We start from the raw sequence: 13094 nt of genomic DNA, 5'->3' as shown, positions 1-13094 counted from the left end.
GGCTTTACTAAACATAAAGATTTTAAGCTTGGTTTTAAAGGTGGAGGTGGTGTCAGCCTCCTTAACCCAGATTAGAAGTTGGTTCCATAGTAATGGTACCTGATAGCAGAAGAGTGTCCTCCAAATCTACATTTGGATACTCTAGGAACTACGAGTAAACCTGCACTCTGAGAACGGAGAGCTCTGCCAGGAACATAAGGTAGTATCAGGTCTTGCAAATGTAACCTGTGTCTTGTAATCCCCTTTAGTAGGGATTCTATACTCTTGACCTTGGCGTTTAATATCTAATCTACAAAAATATCATCATCTTCAAAAATATAAAACACCAACAACTAATCACAGGTTCACTCAGTTTTAAATTCTCACAGGTTCAGGAAGGGAGATTGGAAGTAGCAATTCAAGAACTCCAGCCCACATAAAACACACTCAACCACTTCTTTAAAACAAAATGTGATAAGACACAAATTTATTGAAACACACTATTCTAATTGTCTCTTCTTATTCATTTCTAACAGAAAGTTCGCTTATGACGTCACTTTTTTTAGTCTCTGGTTACCTTGGGCCCAAGAACAAAAAATACCTGAGATCTCAGTGGAAAAAAGTATCAAAATAAAATATTAAACTCCTTAGATTCTTCTGGTTTTGTCCTTACTGTCCCTGGGAACAGTGCAGCATCCACAAACCCACGTCCTGACAGGATGAAGGCACCCTCAAGCAGCGGGATGATTTCTGGATCACAGGAGGGACAGCTCCACTATACCGGTGAAATCTTCCCTCGGAAAAAAACAGCCTACACAAGTGTGCAGGAAAAAATTACCATAAAGTCAAAAATAAACTATTTTTAAACCTACATCTGTACAGTATTACATATAAAAATCCAAATTTAACATACAATAAGGCATTTCACATTTAAAATATATAAACCTTCACCTTTAACCTTCCACCTGCGTGAACAAAGACTTAGCAGGTCTTAGCTTAGCTTCTAGGCCGTGGTTGGGCCGACAGCATGACTCAGCAAAACTTATGTCCTCATATCTCCGTGTAACCAGGTCATATCCTGACTGTTTTTTTCTTCATAACACATCATGTTGTAAAATAACACACAACTTAATAATCTGTGACACCAACTTGACTCTAACCAACTATTTTTTTGGTGGCTGACTCACCAGGTTATCTTGATAGAAACACCAATTAGGGTTCCGATGGAGTTCACTTCCACAGTTAATTGACTGCTTAGCACTTCCTCTCTGACGGAAAAAATGTCAGTGTATCAGTTTATATTCGGTTTATAATCATTACTTCCAACTATAAAACTATATTTTCACAACTACAGACCTGTCCGTGCTGCTTGCGCAGCTTGCAGCTTGCAGAGAGACGAGTTTCTGTGTCTGTTTGACCGCATTTGGCAGGCAGCTAACGTCTGCGCACGAGGTGCGTTCAAGGACAGTGGGAATTTCTAGCATCACATCGTACACAACACTTGTGCTTGCGTGTGTGGTGTTTAAGGACCCTAGCAAATGAATTAAAATAAATACAGAAATAAAATAATAAAATAACCCCGGTTACACTCTCCCCCTCTAAACCGCATGAGTCTCTTCATGCACGTCTGGCTTATCTGTATATATGTGCAAGGGTGCAGTGTGGGAAACCACAGTCCCTAATGTCTGAAAAAACGAGCTAATGGCCAAAATCAAAGGTTCTCCTAACTCATCATAAGTGAGTTTTCGAGGTTGGCGCCTGTCTCTAGAGGAACGCCTCAACTCTAGGGGCTCAGGATCTGGACTCTCAGATGATGCATTCCCATGGTCTGCAACTGTGGGCTCTGTTGTGACGTGACCTATGCTATCTCTGACAGGTGATTCGCCTGTCACATCAGCTTCTGGGATATCAATGACAACATAATCAGGGGCTCTACAGTGTGGAGTAGAACGTGTCACAGCACCACTTCTCTCTGAGCTAACAAGAACATCTGACTGGGGGGTCTGGCTAGGTTCAGAAGGAGTGTGAGATTTCTGTGGCACAAAGGCAGGGATATCAGGGTTTAACACCCTTGAGAGTGGCTGACGTTCTCCTTCAATGTGTATAAAAGGGCCTCTAGTGATAATTTCTGGCATTTGCATGCTAGGATACAGTTCATCGTCATCACTGCTCATGTCATCCTCTTGATCATCAGCATCCCTTTGTGTGTCTTTTGTTGTTTTGTCTCTCAGTCTCATTTTCTTTGGTGCGTCAGTGTGAAAACCATATTCCTGGGTCACTTTTGCAGGGAGAAACCCACACGGCAAAAGGAGGTCTCGATGCAACGTACGACGAGGTCCCTCTCCTGTTTCAGGTTTCACTACGTAGACGGGACTATCTCCGATCCGTTTTACAACAACATGGATTCTCTGCTCCCATCGATCTGCAAGTTTATGTTTTCCCCTGATGTTAACATTCCTTACTAAGACTCTATCTCCCTCAGAGAGTTCTGCTGCCCTGACTCTTTTGTCAAATCTAGCCTTGTTCTTTTCCCCCATTTTCTGAGAACTCTTAGTAGCTAGTGCATAGCTCTCTTGCAGGCGTTGACGAAGGCTTTTAACATACTCTGAGTGGGTCTTATGGTTTCCCATATCAGGGTGGATTCCTAGGATTAGGTCGATTGGCAGTCTGGGCTGCCTCCCAAACATTAGTTCATAAGGTGAGTAGCCTGTTGTGTCATTTCTTGTGCAATTATATGCATGGACCAGGGGTTTGACAAAGTCCCTCCAATGGTGTTTGTCTCTCTCTTCCAGGGTCCCTAGCATATCCAGGAGTGTCCGGTTAAATCGTTCCACCGGGTTCCCACGGGGGTGGTATGGGGTGGTGCGTACTTTGTTAGCTCCTATCAGTGTGCAGAGCTCTCTGATAGTCTGAGACTCAAAGTCTCTGCCCTGGTCACTGAGCAGACGACTAGGGAATCCATAGTGGACAATAAAATTTTCCCACAAGGCTTTTGCAACAGTTTTTGCTTTCTGGTCTTTAGTTGGCACCGCAACAGCAAATTTTGTAAAGTGGTCAGTGATAACTAATACGTTTCTAGTGTCTCTATTATCTGGCTCAATGGACAGATAATCTATGCACAGAAGTTCAAGTGGGTACGTAGCAGAGATGTTTTCTAAGGGTGCAGCTCTTTGAGGCACTGCCTTCCTTCTGAAACAGCGCTCACATTTTTTGCATTTTTCGTCAATGGCTCTGGCCATTCTTGGCCAGTAGAATCTGGCACGAGCAAGGTGTAAAGCACGCTCGGAACCAAGATGGCCTACATCATCATGCACTCCCTGTAGTGCCTGTTCTCTGAACTGCTCAGGTAAGACTAACTGGTAGACATGACTGCCTCGCTCTACCCATCTCCTGTACAGTACACCGTCCCTGAGTTCAAGTCTTTTCCATTCCCTGAGAAGGAGGAAGGAGAAGGAGTGTTCAAGATTGGTTTCTCTAAAGCTGGGTTTTACCCCTCTCTCAAAAAAGGTGATAACCCGAGAGATAGATGGATCATGCTTTTGAGCATTACACCAATCAGAAGTTGTCATGGATGGCAATGTGTCTTCACCAAAGACACCAAGTATCAAGGAAGGGTCGATAACCAGAGATTCTGCTGCAATAGGTTGTTCTGGATTATGATGGTGTTCACCCCCAACTGCTATGAGATGGCGTTGACATAAGGCGGAGAACACTTCATGACTCATGTCATCTCTTGAATCCAAGAGTCGTCTTTTCATATCCTCAATTCTTTCCCTCTCTTCAATGAAAGCTTTGTCCTCTCTGGGTGGGTCTTGAGGCCGGCGGGATAACCCGTCTGCATCACCGTTGGCATGCCCTGCTCTATATTTGATGGTGAACTGGTAGGTGGAAAGGGCAGCCAACCAACGATGTCCAGCAGCATCTAGCTTTGCAGATGTTAGCACATATGTGAGGGGGTTGTTGTCTGTAAGTATAGTGAAGCTTGTACCATAAAGGTAATCGTGGAACTTCTCACTAACCGCCCATTTTAGAGCTAAAAACTCTAGTTTGTGGGTAGGATAGTTCATCTCACTTTTTGAAAGACCTCGACTGGCGTATGCGACAACTCTAAGCTTCCCCTCCTGCTCTTGGTAGAGAGCAGCCCCCAAGCCTTCACGACAAGCATCAGTATGTAAGATATACGGTAGTTGGGGGTTTGCAAAGGCAAGGACAGGTGAGGATGTCAATTTCTCCATGAGAGTTTGGAATGCATTCTCGCACTCGAGTGTCCATTCCTCCCCGAAGAGTGCATCAGGGCTGAAAAGAGATTTGGGGCGGTCTCTCTTGTACGCTTTGCCCCTTTTCTTCGGTGGATAGTAGCCTGCTGTCAGGTTGTTCAGAGGTTTGGCTATCTGGGAATACCCTTTGACGAAGCGTCGATAGTATCCAGCAAAGCCTAAAAAACACTTCAACTCCTTCCTGGTAGAAGGGCGAGGCCAGTCTTTCAAGGCAGACACCTTGTCTGGGTCAGTGTGAACTCCTTGAGCATCAACCACATGACCAAGGTATTTAACTGAGGACTTGAAGAAATGGCACTTTTCTGGAGACAGTTTTAAGCCATAGTCCTTTAGACGGTTCAGCACTTTCATGAGCCGTACTTCGTGTTCTTCTAATGTATCAGAGAACACAATTAAATCATCCAGAAACACAAGTACCTCATTTAAGTGCAGGTCACCAACACACTTCTCCATGAGGCGTTGGAAGGTGCTGGGAGCATTTGTGACACCCTGTGGCATGCGGTTGAATTCAAAGAAGCCTAGGGGACACACAAAAGCGGTTTTGGGCTTATCTTCTTCAGCCATCTCAACCTGATAATAACCAGATTTGAGATCCATTACAGAAAACCATTTGGCACCGCTGAGGGCCGTAAATGTCTCTTCAATGTTCGGGAGGGCATATGCATCTCTGATGGTTCGAGTATTTAACTTCCTGTAGTCAATGCATAGCCTGATTGAACCATTTTTTTTTCCGCACTAAGACCACTGGGGATGCAAATGGGCTCTCTGACTCTTTGATTATTCCTGCATCAAGCAGTTCCTTGAGGTGCTGCTTGACTGCTTCTCTGTCTCGAGGATGAATAGGCCTTGGCCTCTCCTTAAAAGGTGTTTCGTCACTCAGCCTAATGTGGTGCCTCACTGTGGTAGTATGACCATATGATAGGCTGTCTACAGCAAAGACTTCTGGGATTGACTTAAGCTTGTTGACAATGCGCTCTTTAAATTTTTCAGGGATTGGTGAATCGTCCAGGTTAAACTGGAGATCGCCACTCTCAGGCTTGTCTTGAGGAGACATCCTTTGTTCATCTCCAAGTGGTGTGATGTGCTGAGCTGCACAGATTTGGGCTATGACACATTTTGGTTGCAGAGTAACACTGTGTTCACCCAGGTTGCGCAGAACAACAGGGACCCTGCTGCTTGATTTAAAGGGGATATCAATTAAAGCAGCTTCAAGGAAAAGGCCGCCTGGCAACCCGTGGTGTTCGTGTGGTTCAAGCACGAATGTACTCTGGCTGTTCTTTTTCGGCCTGGCATCACCAATGACACAGAACTTTTGTTTTGGAGCAATAGTGATGGAGTCATTTCCATGTAACCTGACGGGACATGAGTGGTTGTCAGTCTCCTGTGTCTGGGCAATGTGCTGGAAGATCTTTACAAAGTCCTTTGAATTGAGTTTGTGAATGAACTTTGGGCCATCTCGTTCAAGAACGTGCTCGTAGAGTGGTAATAGCACATTCGTACCGATCAGCAGGGGGATTCTACGGTTGAAATCACAATCAGGGACTACAAGTGCTAACATATCTAGGTCCTCATCTCTGCCAGTGATGCGCTGGGGAAAGGTAACATGAGCTTCTATGTAGCCAAGATAGGGAACATGCTGTCCACCAGCTCCCTCAATTTCGAGGAGAGCACGAATTGGATGGATCGGTAAGTGAGATAGATGGTCTCTATGAAAGCGCTCAGAAACTGTTGTGACTTGTGACCCGGTGTCCATAATGGACTCACATTGGGTACCTTCCAGGAAAACTGAGGCTGCACAACGAGGACCTATAAGTCCTGGGGGTATGAGTTGTTTTGCCTCATCATTAGTTGTCTGTGTCATAATTGTTCCTTGTGTCTCAGTGCCATCGATCAGTTTATTGGGACGGAGTTCATCTGGGGTTACAGCTCCTGAGTGTCCCCTAGCAGGAGCTGCTACCAGTTTAAAGCAAAGGGTGAGGCTGCTTGTTGGGCTAAGAACTTGTCTCGCCTCTCTCTGAGTTCTGCATTCTTGCTGCGAACTAGTGTGGGGTTTGGTTCATTTGAACACTGTGCGGCAATGTGATTGTCCTGCCCACACTTAAAGCAGAACCATGCCCGTGGCATTCCAGGGACTCTAAAAGGTTTTTTCACATCATTGCTTCTAATTGCAAGACAGGCTATCTCTTTTTGACTTTGGGATAGCTTTTCGACTTGTTTCGTTAGTTCAACTATCCTATTCTCAAGCTTGGAGGTTTCATCTTGTTTTTGTTTTGGCACTGGGTGGGGGGAAATGTGATGAGCGGGGTTGAATGACCTTTGGCTTAACCTTTCCACTTGTTTAGTTAACTCACTAACTTTCTTTTCAAGGTTTGAGGCTCCATCTTGCTTCATGTTGGGTGTTGGGACAGGCTCACAATCATAGGAGGGCAAATTAAAAATGTTATGGACATGTGAAGTAGCTTTTGTAGCACCTAAATGTTTCTTCATTCTATCTAGCTTAGCTGAACGGCGATCTTCCTCAGTTCTCAACATGAGGAGAAAATCAGGGAATGAAGGTGGGTTGCTCTTTTTGCACTCTAACTGCAGACCTATAATAATGCTCTGGTCCCAACAGCCCCTACAAAACTGTCTGAGTAAATGATCGTTGGACCTTTCAGCTGAGGCTCCCCCTCTAGAAATTGTCCTTGTGATGAGACTGTGGAGTCTGTTCAAGTAAACTGAAGGTTTTTCTCCATTGTTTTGGTTGGAGCTGAGAAATGCTGCAAATAGCTCCTCTCCATCCTCCACAACACCGTAAGCAGAGTCAAGTTGTGTAATATAAGCACTTGGAGGTGAGGAGATCCCAAGAGGTTTCACAACATCAACAGCTGGACTCAGCAAGCTTTCAAGGATTTTTCTGACCTTGTGAGTGTCATTCAAGGAAGGATCAGCAAGGAGGAGATCAGCTTGAGTGCGCCAAGCATCATAGTCGACTTCACCATTAGGCCTTGGCATGCGGCCGGAGAAGGTACGCATTCTAACTGGTGTGGATGATGGAGCAGTTGACTCATTTCGGATGACATGTTCTACAATCACCTTTTGGATCTGAGGTGGGTTAAAGAGGTTCTCATCAATGTGAACTTGGCTCGCTGGCACGCTAGCAGTGGCACCCTGAACACGTGTGGCTTCTGCTGGTTCACTATTATCATCTCGTGTAATGTCATGGTAAGGAGTGCTACTACTTTGAGTTACATGTTGCTGTGTGTCACTACTGTGTAGAGTCGATGTAGCATCTTGACTCTTTTGCAACTCGCTCTGAAGGATACTTAAGAACCCTGCCCTGCTACTGCCTGCTACAAAGCTCAGTTCATCCAGGTACTTACGGGCTATCTCTCTGCCTATTTCTTCCTGACAGACATCTCGTATAGTTCTCACAGACCATACCACAGCAGGGTCTTTGGGACTCGGTATGGTACCTAATGTAATGGGGTCTATTTTAGAGATTGCCTTATCAGATACGTACTGGAGCAGGACTCTGCCCTCTGGTTGTCCTGACTCATCAGGGATCTTGACTATCTTAGATATTTCTCCATTTACTTCAAATGTACCAGCTATTTCGTCATGTGTGTAATCTCCCTTAACACCCGTTATATAAAGGGAACACTGACCGTCAACATCAAAACGGTTGCAAATATCCATATTTAAACTTGGTAAACTAATAACTCAAAAAGGTGTGAAATGTGGGATGGAAAATCAAGTGGCTACTGAAATCCAATCTCCCCGTACGGGCCACCACTTTTGTAACCTGTGTCTTGTAATCCCCTTTAGTAGGGATTCTATACCCTTGACCTTGGCGTTTAATATCTAATCTACAAAAATATCATCATCTTCAAAAATATAAAACACCAACAACTAATCACAGGTTCACTCAGTTTTAAATTCTCACAGGTTCAGGAAGGGAGATTGGAAGTAGCAATTCAAGAACTCCAGCCCACATAAAACACACTCAACCACTTCTTTAAAACAAAATGTGATAAGACACAAATTTATTGAAACACACTATTCTAATTGTCTCTTCTTATTCATTTCTAACAGAAAGTTCGCTTATGACGTCACTTTTTTTAGTCTCTGGTTACCTTGGGCCCAAGAACAAAAAATACCTGAGATCTCAGTGGAAAAAAGTATCAAAATAAAATATTAAACTCCTTAGATTCTTCTGGTTTTGTCCTTACTGTCCCTGGGAACAGTGCAGCATCCACAAACCCACGTCCTGACAGGATGAAGGCACCCTCAAGCAGCGGGATGATTTCTGGATCACAGGAGGGACAGCTCCACTATACCGGTGAAATCTTCCCTCGGAAAAAAACAGCCTACACAAGTGTGCAGGAAAAAATTACCATAAAGTCAAAAATAAACTATTTTTAAACCTACATCTGTACAGTATTACATATAAACATCCAAATTTAACATACAATAAGGCATTTCACATTTAAAATATATAAACCTTCACCTTTAACCTTCCACCTGCGTGAACAAAGACTTAGCAGGTCTTAGCTTAGCTTCTAGGCCGTGGTTGGGCCGACAGCATGACTCAGCAAAACTTATGTCCTCATATCTCCGTGTTACAGGTCATATCCTGACTGTTTTTTTCTTCATAACACATCATGTTGTAAAATAACACACAACTTAATAATCTGTGACACCAACTTGACTCTAACCAACTATTTTTTTGGTGGCTGACTCACCAGGATATCTTGATAGAAACACCAATTAGGGTTCCGATGGAGTTCACTTCCACAGTTAATTGACTGCTTAGCACTTCCTCTCTGACGGAAAAAATGTCAGTGTATCAGTTTATATTCGGTTTATAATCATTACTTCCAACTATAAAACTATATTTTCACAACTACAGACCTGTCCGTGCTGCTTGCGCAGCTTGCAGCTTGCAGAGAGACGAGTTTCTGTGTCTGTTTGACCGCATTTGGCAGGCAGCTAACGTCTGCGCACGAGGTGCGTTCAAGGACAGTGGGAATTTCTAGCATCACATCGTACACAACACTTGTGCTTGCGTGTGTGGTGTTTAAGGACCCTAGCAAATGAATTAAAATAAATACAGAAATAAAATAATAAAATAACCCCGGTTACACAAACATCGCGGAGCTAAGCCATTTTGGGCTTTAAACGCAAATGATAAAATTTGGAATTAGATTCTGTATTATACGGGTAGCCAATGGAGCGAAACACTAGAGAGACGTGTTTATTTATTTAAAATCTCTCTAGTTGATTCCTGTCAGCACTCGCGCTGCTGCATTTTGGATCAGCTGGAGCCTATTCAGCAAATTACTTGGACATCCTGCTAATAACACATTACAGTAATCTAGTCTAGAAGATACATCATCAACTCTTCAATCAGCAGGCTTTAATTCTTTCTCCCTCTTTGCTAAGGCAATGTCTGTACGTATTATTTATTCAGTAACAAACTTGGGAAACTTATGATGATAATGTTTATAGAGATTTGAGTTCCTGTGAATAATGAGACTGCTGAGATGGTAATTGTGTTGTAAGCTAGGCTAGCTCCGTATTTTGCTACTACTTACCATTTTGGCTACACTGCTAGGATAGCTAAGCTATGCTACTTTGTCATTATCAGATACTGCTGTGATGTTTATTTTATTTAATAATTCAGACCTTTATGTTGTATTGTGTTGAACAGTTTCACAAGATTCCAAGTAAACTTCATGGAAATTCATCATCTGTGTCCTGGAGTTTTCCTGGGAGCGTTTAACTGAAATGGAAACCTAGCCCATGACACATACGGTTTTGACAATTTTGTAATGTTTCTATAGAAGAAGTGCTGTAGCTTGTGGGGGTTCTATGCAAGACGCTGTTTGAGGACCCTTAGTTTGCCAAACTATGATGGAGACATTTGTTATCCATTAAATGATCCATAAACATGCCATAATTTATTACCCCTCATTAGCAAAATAGGCTACGGTCATGATTATCTCTCATACTAAAATTAATCTTGAGTTGAGCTAGTCAAGTGAGGTAACTGATTAAAAATAATAAAAGGTAAATAACAATCCTCTCATATCAACAAATAAAGCACTGTTGTTAAAAAATGTCCCCCCATTAACCACAGCTTATTATAGTGGCTTTTTTCATTCCTATATCCCACATTTATTGTTAAACATATAAGGAATAAAGACAGCAGAGTCATTAAAATTTTTAAGTGGCAGGACTATTTCTAACTACTCATAAACTTCAAATAACCGTAATTTATCAGGAAGTAGTAGTATTACAGTGTTTTGAAAAAATCTGTTAACAAATAATCAGTGTGTTTGTTCAGCTGACACCGAGGGTCCATGGGAGTTTAGCCTACCTCCCTGTATGTGGACACAAGAGAAGAACTGATGACAAATTGAAGAGATGGTAACCAAAGATTCCAGGAAATATCCATGACTATTGCCAAGTCATGTCAGCGATGTTCATGGATGCTAAAATAAACCGGTCAAAGAAAAGATTTATAATATGAACCATGGGGAAGGCTCAGTTATGTTCTGGAACTGCTTTGCTGCATCTGGTACAGAGTGTCTTGAATAAAGCTTGATCTCAGTTGCAAGTCATGGGTCCTACAAAAGAATAATGTCCAAAAACACACAGCTAAAAACAGCCAAGAATGACTAAGAAGAAAACATTGGGCTGTTTTAAAGGTTCCATCTGAGTCCTGATTGAAATCTTATTGAACATCTGTGGAAAGAGCTGAAACCCGCAGTCTGAAGATGGCACCATTTTCTTTAGTCATTCTTTAGCAAATTGTTGTACATCACTGCGTACGTCAGTCTTAAGTTTTTTTTCCTGATCACTGTGTGTTTTTCTTTCTTTAATTCAGCGGTACCAACAAATTTGTACACAGGTATGCATCTCTACACTTCCTCCCCTTTCTAATCTTACCTTTTTTTATCAATAAGATTCATGTTCTTATATTGTACACATTGTCATCTTTTCAATTTATTATACCATGTTAAAAGCTATAAAACTATGGTAAGATTGCATCAAAAATCACAGAAAACTCCTGCCCACCTCCGAGGCTTAGAAGTCTCTATTTTTCTAGTCTTCACTCAGTCTGTGTTTAGATGTTGTCAAGGTGGACTGATTAATATCAACAGTATTACTTATTTCCATTTATTATGAGAAAGCAAGCCAATTAATGGGTTTAATTTTTGTCTATTTGTTTGTTTGTTTTCCCAGAGTTAACACACTTGTTACAGATTTAGAAGTTTATATAATCAGTTATACACTGTGAACTCGATCGATATGATATGATCAGATCACCGTGTGTTTCATCACGCGCATCTGATTGAGCTGACTGAATAAAAATCCTGTATTTAAGATGAAGATTGCGCATGGTGATATATTACAGTTATTTCACTGTTCTGATTTCACTGAAAAGCATCTGAACTGAATGGGGAAAATGTGAAAGTAAAAAACTTTTAATATTAAATGGGTCTTCAACTTTTCTAAACTACATTTTTCCACTGCAGTGTTGAGTAGTTTGAGAAATGACATATTAGACACACCCTTTGAACAGAACAGTCCATGATGATTAAGTTTGTCATCACATGGAACATTTACAGGACAATTCCCAGAATCAGAAGAAAAAAAGAGATTAGCTTTTTAACTTCTCGGCCAGGTTTTGATAAGTGCTGCAGTCACACTGAAACTCACTTTAAATCACGATGAAATAATATTCTTACACTCAACCCATCCTTCCATTAACTTTTGGTTATCTGAATTTGGGTCAGTCTGGGAAGTCTAAGCAGAGAGGCCCAGGGGCCTCATGTACAAGGGATTACGCAGCTTTCATACTAAAAGATGGGATACGCCTAAATGTAGACAAGTACACAGGCAGAAATGTTAAAATTAATGAATCTGTGTGTTTGCTTGGTTCTGCTCACATTTCCTTTATATAACCCAACTGATGTTGAATTCAGCATACCACAAATTCTCCTCCCATTAATAACCATGCAAATGAGTAATAAAAAAATATTCCAACATAAAAGTCAATGTAAAAAAGTAGAGTCTGAGTGTTGAAGTCACTAAAATAAAAGCTATGTATAAAAGCTAATTTCACGACTTTATCGTTGGGCACTAGTCAAATGACAGAATTTGAATGGTGGTACACACAAACCGAACTGGTGCATGGGACATGGTGTATGGAACTTTTTTGTGTGTGAACCACTAGTACGTGAAGCCCCTGACCTCCCACTCCACAACTACCTTCTTCAGTTCTTTTTCTGGAGATACCAAAGCATTCTCCGCTCACTTGAGAAACCTGATCTTTCCAGCATGTCTTGGGTCTTCCCAGGGGCTTCATCTCAGTCGGATATGACCACAATATCACCCCAGGGAGGCATCCAGGAGGCATCCTCACCAGATGCCTGGTCCACCTCATGTGGCTACTCTTGATGTGAAAGAGCTGCAACTCTACTCTAAGCCACTCCCGACTGACCAGACTTCTCACCCTTTCTCTCAGGGAGAGTCCATCTACCCTGTGGAAGAAACTTATTTCAGCCTCTTGTATACATAATCTTATTCTTCTGATTTGCACCCGCACATTGTGACCATAGGTCAGGCAACAAAGATCAGACAGTAAACAGAGGGCTTGGCCTTTTGTTTCAGCATCCTCTTCACCAAAACAAACTGGTGCAATCTGAATGACCACAAACGCCCAATCCCTTCCTACATCAACCACAAATAATAATACTAATAATAAATAATACATCTTTATTTCGACTATGAATGTAGTACAAAGTGCGTTACAAAAATATTGCAAGCTGAGCCGCTTGGTGGCGCAGT

This window comes from Cololabis saira, chromosome 6 (genome assembly GCF_033807715.1).
Source record: "Cololabis saira isolate AMF1-May2022 chromosome 6, fColSai1.1, whole genome shotgun sequence".
In the NCBI taxonomy this organism is placed as follows: Eukaryota; Metazoa; Chordata; class Actinopteri; order Beloniformes; family Belonidae; genus Cololabis; species Cololabis saira.
Note: the sequence above shows the minus strand (reverse complement) of the source record.